Source organism: Cibotium barometz, chromosome 20 (genome assembly GCF_041138505.1).
Source record: "Cibotium barometz isolate CiBa-2024 chromosome 20, ASM4113850v1, whole genome shotgun sequence".
NCBI lineage: Eukaryota > Viridiplantae > Streptophyta > Polypodiopsida > Cyatheales > Cibotiaceae > Cibotium > Cibotium barometz.
Window position 1 is genome coordinate 30,625,698 of NC_141065.1, and position 13,137 is coordinate 30,638,834.

A 13,137-nucleotide genomic window follows, 5' to 3' on the forward strand; every position below is an offset into this window, starting at 1 on the left:
ATTTTGATGAGACCTTTGCTCCCACTTGTCGTATGACTACCATTCGTAGCATTTGTGCATTGGCAGCTCATAATGGTTGGGAATGTACATCAGCATTGGCAGCTCATAATGATTGGAATGTACATCAGTTGGACATAAAGATTGCGTTCTTGAATGGAGATTTGCATGAGGAGGTGTATGTATCGCAGCCTTGTGGTTTTGTTCAAAGAGGGCAGGAAAACAAAGTGTGCAAGGTGAAAAAGGCTTTATATGGTTTAAAGCAAGCTCCATGAGCTTGGTATGAAAAGATACATGCATATTTGACTGCACATGGTTTTCAAAATAGTCCAACAAAAAGCACTTTGTATGCTAAACGTGTGGATGATGTACATCTAATCATTGCTCTCTATGTCGATGACATGCTGTCTCACAGGACCAAATGAGAGTCATATTGCTGATTTTAAGGCTGATTCGAATGCCTCTTTTGAGATGTCAGATTTGGGGCATTTGCATCATTATTTGGGGATACAATTTAAGCAGTGTGATGGAGGTATTGCTTTGTGTCAAACAAAGTATATTGAGACATTGTTGCGGAGATTTGGCCTTGAAGACTGCAAGCCTATTACTACTCCAATGGAGACAGGTTTGAAGTTGAGTCTTCATGATGCTGGAGATCACTTTGATGTCACACTCTATCAGACAGCTGTTGGTTGCCTCGTTTATGTATGCATTATGAGGCCAGACATTCAGTTTGCAGTCTCACAGGTGAGCAGGTTCATGCATAGCCCAGGGTCTCAGCATTGGAAGGCAGTTAAACGCATCTTTCGCTACTTGAGTGGCACCATACATCTTGGGTTGTTTTATCCCAAGGGGAGATCTTTGCCGCCTGCCGCCAGATTTACATGCTTTTTTGGACTCAGATTGGGTTGGTTGCTATGACACAAGAGTGTCCACAAGTGGTTTTTGTTTCATGCTCGATAGCTCATGCATATCTTGGTTGAGCAAGAAGCAACCTATTGTGGCCACTTCTAGTTGTGAAGCTGAGTACAGGGCAGCTTTCACAGCTATAGTTGAGTGTGTGTGGCTCAGACGGCTTATGGCCGACGTGGGTGTTGGTGTTGGTTGGACAGGGGTCTGCCACCTCTATCTACACTGACAGTCAGAGCGCATTGGCAGTTGCGAGAAACCCAATTTTTCATGCTCGCACAAAGCACATTGAGGTGCATTATCACTATGTCAGGGAGAGACTCTCAGCAGGGGAGATCAGCTTGGTCTGTGGGGCAACACAGGACAACCTCGCCGATCTTTTCGCAAAGGCGCTTCCTCGTGAGAAGGTCGAAGCTTTCCGTAAAGCTTTGGGCTTGCTCCCCTTTGTGGACTGATGTGCTTCGGGCATGGCACTTCCCTATACATGAGTGCCAGCTCTCGTTCACACCATCACTCCCAAGGGGGATTTGTTGCCATATATATAGGCAGTGATGTGTGTGAACACACTTAGGACCGCCGGGGCACTTTTTCCCTCTTTAGGAGGTTTTTTCCCCGGCTTGTATATACGCCCATCATTCTAGGGCTAACTTATCTTTTGTACATTGACACAATCTAATACACTTTGTGTTGTGTGCATTCTTGCTTCTTCTTCTCCAAGCTTTGTGTGCTTTCCTGCAACCCTAATTCCAACAACAACCCATTGATTTGAACTCACGTGGTATACTTACATATTTTTAGGTGAACCCCGTGGAAGATTTGTAAAATGGAAAAAAATCACTATTTTTGAGCCTCCCATAGTGGCAAGATTGATGATGTGGCAAGGGGCCCAGAAACTTAGGAGCCCACGTGCTAGAGAGAGAGAGAGAGAGAGAGAGAGGGATCTTCTATTTTTGGGGCCCTACTTTTTAGGCCCAAAACTAGGTAAGTAGGGGATGGAAAAGCTATGAAGAGGCCTCTTCATTGCCCTTGTCCCCTAAAACCTCAACAATATTAGCCTTAATTCCTTACAAAATTAGGAATCCTTACAAGTTTCCTTTGATGTCGAAATGCCCCTTAATGTGAACATGGTTAATGTAATAAGATACCATTGTATTGTATCTTTAAAATTTAGGCTCTACATAGTTGTTTGTTGGCCTTGATGTAGTGTTTGGACAAAACCCTATTGTGCTAGGTGTGTAAATTCTACAGTTAAGATGAGACCCCACTATAGTGGCAATTCTTGACTATAGTGGAAGTTCTTGACACATAACTAGATGTATGTTTGACTTCTGAGAAAGTGATCCTAGTCCCATCTCTCTATGGGGGTGGTGTACAGGATTACGAGATGGATTATGACACAAGTTACCACTACGGTGAGAGACCTAGGTAGGAGCATGTGGGTCCTACTAGTGCTTGGGCATGGCATGAGTGAGAGGATGTCCCCACACAAATGCATGAACCATGAATGATATTATTTTCGGAAGCACTTTTCTTACACATGTATTGTTCTTATGGTGTATTAAACTTATGGATGAACATATTTTGTGTTTTATGTTCATATATATGTTGTAAAATTTCAAGAGATGAGGCTTATTTTATTTTTAAGTAAATTTTTTCTACTTTCCATTTTCTAGTATCTTTTTGTTGTTGTGATGTTAAGAATAATGTCATTTATTAAGTTAAACAAATCCTCACACTTTTGTCATTACTTATATTGTAATTTGTGAACTTTTTTAAAAATATATTATCGTGTCAAAATTTAAGAGATTTTTAAAAAAAAAGACTTTTAGGAACATTGATGCCTTTGAACCTATTTCTACTTCTCTCCTAAGGCTACATCATTAAGGAAAGGTAAGGTATCCTTTTTCTTTTTCTTATTCTCTTCATACTTTCCTATTCTAACAGATCTTCTTATGTGCATTCTCTTCCTTATTTATTTTAACGTCTCTTCTCTACTAAACCCTATTGTTCTTTATTAAGTGATGGGTTTATTTATTATTTTGTAAGAATCTCCAATATTTATTTAGGGTTTATAGTAAGTTCTCATTATTTTAGTTTTCAATAATGTTCCAAATATGAATATTTAAGTGTCTTCCTCTTTTTCTTATTTATTTGTAAGAAAAAGAAACTTCTTTATTCTTCCTCTTTTTCTTGCTTATTTGTTTTAAAAAAATAGAAAGATGCCATTCTTCTTCGACTTCTTATTCTTCTCCTCATTTTTAATTTAGCTGATAAACTCTTTTTGCCATTACATGGTCTTCTTAAAGCTTGCAAGCAAGCCGAGCTTCTCTAACATGAGTTTGCTTGACACAGTCTACTCCTCTTATCCCTTGTTTATATCTATAAGAAGCCCTTATGTGCATTGGAGTTTTTGAGTATTTTTTAAAAATTTATGCCTAAAACTCATAATGCATGAACTTATAAGTTTTTATGAATCACTATGAGAGGTTGGCCCAACATCAACATTAAGGCTTTTTTATGAGGATATTTCCTTGCTAAATTTTCAGGGAACCTGGGGGCAAAGTTACGAGCCTTGGTATAAGCATTGGTGTGATGGCCGATGATTATGAACATTTGTATGTCCATCAGTATGTTGACGATCGATGGAATATCAACACTTATCTCAAGGCACGTAACCTTTTTGTCTAAGAATCCATATTTGGTCCTCAAAATGTAATCAATCATAACAATGGTTCACTATAAAAAGGTGGACCAAGCTCCTTGCTAATCATTAAATCAAATCTAGTAAAATGGAGGAGACTAGTAAGACCATATTAGGTAAAGTGGAAAAAATCCCATTTTCACATTGAAAAATTTAATGCATTTAATCTAGAATCTACCTTTTTAACCTATAAAAATTTTAAAAATGGTTTGCTTTATCAAGTGATGCTAGATCGGACCTAGCTTGATCTTAGAAATAGAAAGGTTTCAAGATTTTTTAGATCCACCACTTGTACATTTTACAATTGAAGAGGATTTTTAGATCCACCACTTGGCCATTCTACAGTCCATAAGAACCCAAGATCAGATTCTACCATTTGGTCAATCTAGACCCCCAATTAAAAACAATGGTACAAGAGATTGTATATTGAGAGTCCCCTTAGAGTAGGATGCACTCTTCAATTTAAGACTTCATTGTAATGAACAAGACTAAATGAAAAAGAATTTTAAAAATTGACATGGTGAAGGTATCCTTATATACACAACCACTACAAATTAACATTATTAAGGATAGAAAGAGTCTCCTTGGAGTAGGATGCACTTTGTCAAAATTACGATTATAAGATTTCATTTTGATGAAGCTTATTCTACTAAAGATATAATAAAACTTTTTCATTAACAACCAAAAGATAAAAGGATAAAAGGAGTCCCCTTAAAGTAGGATGCACTTTGTGGATGCATAAGAGAAGTCTCCTTAGACTAGGATGCACTCCATCTATGAATTTATTTATTGTGTTAAAAATTGTTCAATGCATTGCAAAGATACACAATTGAACAGCTGCTCCCAAAGATGGCCAAATTACAAAGACCCTATATTTTGCTATAATAGAGACCATTTACATTCAATTATAAAAAGGAGTAACAAAATGTGCTAGTAGCTAGACTTAAATGGATGCTCTGCAAAAACTGTCTTTAGGGGGGTGCATTGGCCTAGCTCCACCACTTTGAAGAGATAGCTAGACTTTAATGGATTCTTGGTCCACCACTTTGAAGAGGTAGCTAGCTCCACCAAATTGTAGACCTATTGAAATCTAGATCTACCACAGGGTAGGATTGAAGTAAATGAGAGGATCTCTAGCTCTATCATCTTAGATTTATAAGCAAGATTTTTAGATTACCCAGCTGGCCATTGTGCGACCACTAAGTAGGTCCACTAAGTAGGCTTTCCAAATTCACCAATTGGTTATGTAAAAGTGAATTTGCCAATGAACATAGTAGGATCCTAACTTGGTGATTCTAGATTCCAAAGCCCAATTCAGAGAGAGCTACAAAAATAATAAAAGCATTGTATAAAATCAAAAGAACCAAATACTACTAAAAAATGAACCAAGGATATAAATATATAACAAGTCAAAACATCACCAAATCAAAGTATTGAAGATACAAGGAAAGCCCATTAAGAAGTTACGTACTGTCTTCAAAATCCAAAAAATCTCGAGCTGAAACAAATTCACCATGTCTCGATCTTTTCGTGGTATTCCTTTGATTGTTAGTAATAGGCAGAACTGGTTGCTCATTTCTTGACTTTGCAAAGTCAAGAAGCCTTGTTCCCATCTTTCTTTGATCTTCAATACTCTCCACTAGGCAAATCACTTCCTTATTTAGTGCTAGCCCTAGCTCGATGATATAGCCATTACTGAAAAGATCAACAAGCTTACAGCCTTCTCTGCAATACTTCTGAATACATTGCTTGATCAAAAGATTCTTCTTGATTCTTAGAAACTCAATGTCTAGGATAGTTTTAACATCTTCATTATCTATATCAAGAAGTCCAATATCCAATATTGTCGCTTGTGTACCTGGATCAGGAACATCTGCTAGTCCTTGAAAGGCATATCCCTTGCTGAAAAACACTAAGGATGTGAAGAACTCTATTGCACCAATGCATCGGTTGTCACGTCGAAAATGCAATGCCCCATTATACTGTTCCTTTGCTATGCCACTCAAATTTTTTAAAGCATTTTGCAAGTGAATAAAATCTGTAATATTTATAAAGGTAAGCAATACATATTGGGATGGCAAAGATCTACCTGTAATGATCATAATGCCGTTCAAAAGATTGCAAAATGATTCCACATCCCAATGCATATTTTTTCCCAAATCTTCAGTGTTATATCCAGAACACATAACCCAATGGAAATTGGATTGTTGAGGTGGCGCTTCAAGTAGTAACTCCCGTCGAATGGAAGACTCACAGCATAAATACACCAAGGAAGATCCAAGGACAAGGTTGAACTTTCTTTGCTACGGCTGATATTCCACTCCACATATTACCTTGCTTCTACTGGAAAATCAATCTTCTTTGATCCAACCTGTAGCTTTGACTTTATATACACATCACATAACTTCAAAAGAACTGAGTATACAACCTCATTGATGCTATAGGTGATAGTCAATTCTGACCAATCTTGACATTGTTTGTCCTTGTTCAGAGTGTTGAAGTCTACAAGCAATGCATCTTGAATAATTTTATCTTGGTTGAGCTGCTTATGTGCTCTGGCATGTCAATTACATCTACATCCTTAGTACCCTTTGAAAGAATAATTTTTCCAGACCTGATTTCTGATTGTATTTGTTTGACTTCTTGTTCATCTAGCCCAGCAAGACATCTGAAAACTGTGGCAGTTGGTTTCTTGTTTTGCTTTTCCATGATTTCAAGCTAGCCTTTGAAAACTTCATCAGAGTAAATGACCATGTGAGACTGCTTTGAAATGAAGGATGCTCCCACCGTAATTCTAGCCATTCGCAAAAATTTTTGCAAAGAAATAAAAGAAAAAAAGATCAAAATCAAGTATTTTTTTCAAAACATATAATCATAAGAGAGCAAGGGATATGGACATACATCCCAGCCTACATGAGATGATGAGCCCTCTGTTACTCCAGATGCTGGCCTTGATTAAGATCCACTGACTCCTCAAGTGCTGCAAGACATCATAGTATGGTTGTTTGACATATAATGATTGGGCCTCTTCATTAGTAGCTATAACAGATATGGCCGTCGCAACTTGCGGCTCTAGATCTACAACAATTCGAGCCTTCCTTTTTTCATATACTTGTGTCAGGTCTTGAGCACGACCATCTTTTTCCATTTCTTGATACCGTAAGAATTTTGCAGCATAGATGGAATGCTCCAAGAAGAGATCTACTTCACATGACAAGAACCAAGAAGCTAAAATTGCATTTAATCTAGCTCTACCACGTGGTAGAGCTGTATCCAACCTAGACCACATCGTAGAACTATAATGCTTTAAGGTCTAGCTCTACCATGTGGTGGAGCTAGAATTGCATTTGATGTCTAGCTCTACCATGTGGTAGAGCTAGAATGCATTGATCTAGCTGTGTACCATGCAAATCAACAAAACCAATTACTCCAAGAAGAGACCATGACGAGAACCAAGGAGCTAGAATTACATTTGATCTAGCTCTACCACGTGGTAGAGCTGTATTCTACCTAGACCACATTGTAGAGCAAGAATGTTTTGAGGCCTAGCTCTACCATGTGGTGGAGCTAGAATTAATTTGAGGTCTAGCTCTATCATGTGGTGAAGCTAGAATGCATCGATCTAGCTGTGTACCATGCGGATCAACAAAATCAATTACTCCAAGAAGAGACCTACTTCACATGACAAGAACCAAGGAGCTAGAATTGCGTTTGATCTAGCTCTACCACGTGGTAGAGCTATATCCAACCTAGACCACATCACAACTTCCCTAGCACAAGGCCGTGTGGTCTGTTCTCTCTGCTGGGGTCCCGGATCCTCAACTTCTAACTGTCCGAATCCGAGTTCTCGAAAAAGATGCACGAGCGTGCCAAATGGCAGAAATTTTCAACCGTGGGCCAAACGATGCTGAAGAGGCATGAAATTCGAATCATGCATGGACAAATGTGTGGCAAGCAACCCGGATCTTTCTTGTTGTGTTCAGATGCGATTCGGACTCATTTCGGATCCGAAACTCTGTTAAGGCGATTTTGCACTATCTTCGCCGCAGGACCCAACTTTGACGCGCTGCGAGAAGTGATTGCGATGCCCAAATCCATGCACGAAGTGATGTGGACATAGAGCAACTTCCCTACTAGCACAACTCCGTGTGGTCCGTTCTCTGATGGGTCCCGGATCCTCAACTTCTAACTGTCTGAATCCGGGTTCTCGAAAAAGATGCACGAGCATGCCAAATGGCAGAAATTTCCAACCGTGGCCCAAACGGCGCCGAAGAGGCATGAAAATAAAATCATGCATGGAAAAATGTGTGGCAAAGCAACCCCGATCTTTCTTGTTGTGTTCAGATGCGATTCGGACTCATTTTGGATCCGAAACTCTGTTATGGCGAGTTTGCACTATCTTCGTCGAGACCCAACTTTGACGCGCTCGGAGAAGTGATTGCGATGCCCAAATCCATGCACGGAGTGATGTGGACATAGAGCAACTTCCCTAGCACAAGTCCGTGTGGTCCGTTCTCTGATGGGGTCCCGGATTCTCAACTTCTAACTGTCTGAATCCGGGTTCTCGATAAAGATGCACGAGCATGGCAAATGGCAGAAATTTTCAACAGTGGCCCAAACAGCGCCGAAGAGGCATGAAATTCGAATCATGCATGGACAAATGTGTGGCAAGCAACCTGGATCTTTCTTGTTGTGTTTAGATGCGATTCGGACTCATTTCAGATCCGAAACTGTGTTATGGCGATTTTGCACTATCTTCGTCGGGACCCAACTTTGACGTGCTGGGAGAATTGATTGTGATGCCCAAATCCATGCACGGAGTGATGTGGACATAGAGCAACTTCCCTAGCACAAGTCCATGTGGTCCGTTCTCTAATGGGGTCCCGGATCCTCAACTTCTAAGTGTCCAAATCCGGGTTCTCGAAAAAGATGCACGAGCGTGCCAAATGGCAAAAATTTCCAACCGTGGTCCAAGCGGCACCGAAAAGGCATGAAAATCGAATCATGCATGGAAAAATGTGTGGCAAGCAACCCAGATCTTTCTTGTTGTGTTCAGATGCGATTCAGACTCATTTCGGATCCGAAACTCTGTCGTGGCGATTTTACACTATCTTCGTCGGGACCCAACTTTGACACACTGGGAGAAGTGATTGCGATGCCCAAATCCATGCACGAAGTGATATGGACATAGAGCAACTTCCCTAGCACAAGTCCATGTGGTCCGTTCTCTGATGGGGTCCCGGATCCTCAACTTCTAAATGTCCGAATCCGGGTTCTCGAAAAAGATGCACGAGCGTGGCAAATGGCGGAAATTTCCAACATTGGCCCAAACGGCGCCGAAGAGGCATGAAATTCAAATCATGCATGGATAAATGTGTGGCAAGCAACCCGGATCTTTCTTGTTGTGTTCAAATGCGATTCGGACTCATTTCGGATCCGAAACTCTATTATGGCGATTTTGCACTATCTTCGCCGCCAGGACCAAACTTTGACGCGCTGGGAGAACTGATTGCGATGCCCAAATCCATGCACGGAGTGATGTGGACATAGAGCAACTTCCCTAGCACAAGTCCGTGTGGTCCGTTCTCTGATGGGGTCCCGGATCCTCAACTTCTAAGTGTCTGAATCCGGGTTCTCGAAAAAGATGCGCGAGCGTGCAAATGGCAGAAATTTCCAACCGTGGCCCAAACGGCACCGAAGAGACATGAAATTCGAATCATGCATGAACAAATGTGTGGCAAGCGACCCCGATCTTTCTTGTTGTGTTCAGATGCGATTCGGACTCATTTCGGATCCGAAACTCTGTTATGGCGATTTTGCACTATCTTCGCTGAGACCCAACTTTGATGCACTAGGAGAAGTGATTGCGATGCCCAAATCCATGCACGGAGTGATGTGGACATAGAGCGACTTCCCTAGCACAAGTCTGTGTGGTCCGTTCTCTGATGGGGTCCCAGATCCTCAACTTCTAACTGTCCGAATCCGGGTTCTCGAAAAAGATGCACGAGCGTGCCAAATGGCAGAAATTTCCAACAGTGGTCCAAACGGCGCCGAAGAGGCATGAAATTCAAATCATGCATGGACAAATGTGTGGCAAGCAACCCAGATCTTTCTTGTTGTGTTCAGATGCGATTCGGACTCATTTCAGATCCAAAACTCTGTTATGGCGATTTTGCACTATCTTCGCCAGGACCCAACTTTAACGCGCTGGGAGAAGTGATTGTGATGCCCAAATCCATGTACGGAGCGATGTGGACATAGAGAAACTTCCCTAGCACAAGTCTGTGTGGTCCGTTCTCTAATGGGGTCCTAGATCCTTGACTTCTAACTATCCGAATCCGGGTTCTCGAAAAAGATGCACGAGCATGGTAAATGGCGAAAATTTCCAACAGTGGCCCAAACGGCACACCGAAGAGGCATAAAATTCAAATCATGCATGGACAAATGTTTGGCAACTAACCCAGATCTTTCTTGTCATGTTCAAATGCGATTCGGACTCATTTCGGATCTGAAACTGTGTTATGGTGATTTTGCACTATCTTCGTCGGGACCCAATTTTGACGCTCTGGGAGAATTGATTGTGATGCCCAAATCCATGTACGGAGTGATGTGGACATAGAGCAACTTCCCTAGCATAAGTTCGTGTGGTCTGTTCTCTGATGGGGTCCCGGATCCTCAACTTCTAATTGCCCAAATCCGAGTTCTCAAAAAAGATGCACGAGCGTGCCAAATGGCAGAATTTCCAACCGTGGCCCAAATGGCGCCGAAGAGGCATGAAATTCGAATCATGCATGGACAAATGTGTGGCAAGCAACCCGGATCTTTCTTGTTGTGTTCAGATGCGATTCATACTCATTTCGGATCTGAAACCCTGTTATGGCGATTTTGCACTATCTTTGCCGAGAAGTGATTGCGATGCCCAAATCCATGCACAGAGTGATGTGGACATAGAGCAACTTCCCTAGCACAAGTTCGTGTGGTCCGTTCTCTGATGGGGTCCCATATCCTCAACTTCTAACTGTTCGAATTCGGGTTCTCGAAAAAGATGCACGAGCGTGCCAAATGGCGAAGTTTTCCAACCGTGGCCCAAACAGTGCCGAAGAGGTATGAAATTCGAATCATGCATGGATACATATATGGCAAGCAACCCCGATCTAGCTGTGTACCATGCAGATAAACAAAACCCATTACTCTAAGAAGAGACCTACTTCACATGATGAGAACCAAGGAGCTACAATTGCATTCGATCTAGCTCTACCATGTGGTGGAGCTAGAATGTATCGATCTAGCTGTGTAACATATATATCAACAAAATCAATTACTCCAAGAAGAGATCCAAGAAGCTAGAATTGCATTTGATCTAGCTCTACCACGTGGTAGAGCTACATATCCAACCTAGACCACATCGTAGAGCTAGAATGCTTTGAGGTCTAGCTCTACCATGTGGTGGAGCTAGAATTGCATTTGAGGTCTAGCTCTACCATGTGGTAGAGCTAGAATGCATTAATCTAGCTATGTACCATGCAAATCAACAAAACCAATTACTCCAAGAAGAAGAGACCATGACGAGAACCAAGGAGATAAACAAGTGTGTTGAATGGCGTTGGGACCCAACTTTGACGCACTGGGAGAAGTGATTGCGATGCCCAAATCCATACACGGAGTGATGTGGACATAGAGAAACTTCCCTCGCACAAGTCCGTGTGGTCCGTTCTCTGATGGGCTCTCGGATCCTCAACTTCTAACTGTCCGAATCCGGGTTCTCGAAAGAGAAGTGCACGAGCGTGCCAAATGGCAAAAATTTCCAACCGTGGCCCAAACGGCGTCGAAGAGGCATGAAAATCAAATCATGCATGGACAAATGTGTGGCAAGCAACCCGGATCTTTCTTGTTGTGTTTAGATACGATTCGGACTCATTTCGGATCCGAAACTGTGTTATGGCGATTTTGCACTATCTTCACCGGGACCCAACTTTGACGCGCTGGGAGAAGTGATTGCAATGCCCAAATCCATGCACGAACTGATGTGGACATAGAGGAACTTCCCTAGCACAAGTCCGTGTGGTCCGTTCTCTGATGGGGTCCCAAATCCTCAACTTCTAACTGTCCGAATCCGGGTTCTTGCCAAATGGCAGAAATTTTCAACAAGTGCCCAAACGGTGCCGAAGAGGCATGAAATTCGAATCATGCATGGACAAATAAGTGAAAAGCAACCTGGATCTTTCTTGTTGTGTTCAGATGCGATTCGGACTCATTTCGGACCCGAAACTCTGTTATGGCGATTTTGCACTATCTTCATCGGGACCCAACTTTGACGCACTGGGAGAACTGATTTGCGATGCCCAAATCCATGCACAGAGTGATGTGGACATAGAGCAACTTCCCTAGCGCAAGTCCGTGTGGTCCGTTCTCTGATAGGGTCCGACATCCTCAACTTCTAACTGTCTCAATCCGGGTTCTCGAGCGAAAAGATGCACGAGCATGCCAAATGGTGAAAATTTCCAACCGTGGCCCAAACGGCACCGAAGAGGCATAAAAATCAAATCATGCATGGACAAATGTGTGGCAAGCAACCCGGATCTTTCTTGTTGTGTTTAGATACGATTCGGACTCATTTCGGATCCGAAACTCTGTTATGGCGATTTTGCACTATCTTCGCCGGGACCCAACTTTGACGCGTTGGGAGAAGTGATTGCGATGCCCAAATCCATGCACGGAGTGATGTGGACATAGAACAACTTCCCTAACACAAGTCCGTGTGGTCCGTTCTCTGATGGGGTCCCAGATCCTCAACTTCTAACTGTCCGAATCCGGGTTCTCGAGAAAGATGCACGAGCGTGGTAAATGGAGGAAATTTTCAACAGTGGCCCAAATGGCACCGAAGAGGCATGAAATTCAAATCATGCATGGACAAATATGTGGCAAGCAACCCAGATCTTTCTTATTGTGTTCAGATGCGATTCGGACTCATTTCGGATCCGAAACTCTGTTATGGCGATTTTGCACTATCTTCGCCGACCGGGACCCAACTTTGACACGCTGGGAGAAGTGATTGCGATGCCCAAGTCCATACACGGAGTGATGTGGACATAGAGCAACTTCCCTAGCATAAGTCCGTGTGGTCCGTTCTCTGATGGGGTCCCAGATCCTCAACTTCTAGCTGTCCGAATTCGGGTCCTCGAAAAAGATGCACGAGCATGGCAAATGGCACAAATTTACAACAGTGGCCCAAACGGCGCCGAAGAGGCATGAAATTCGAATCATGCATGAACAAATGTGTGGCAAGAAACTCAGATCTTTCTTGTTGTGTTCAGATGCGATTCAGACTCATTTCGGATCCGAAACTCTGTTATGGCGATTTTGCACTATCTTCACCGGGACCCAACTTTGACGCGCTAGGAAAATTGATTGTGATGCCCAAATCCATGCACGGAGTAATGTGGACATAGAGCAACTTCCCTAGCACAAGTCAATGTGGTCCGTTCTCTGATGGGGTCCCGGATCCTCAACTTCTAGCTGTCGGAATCCAG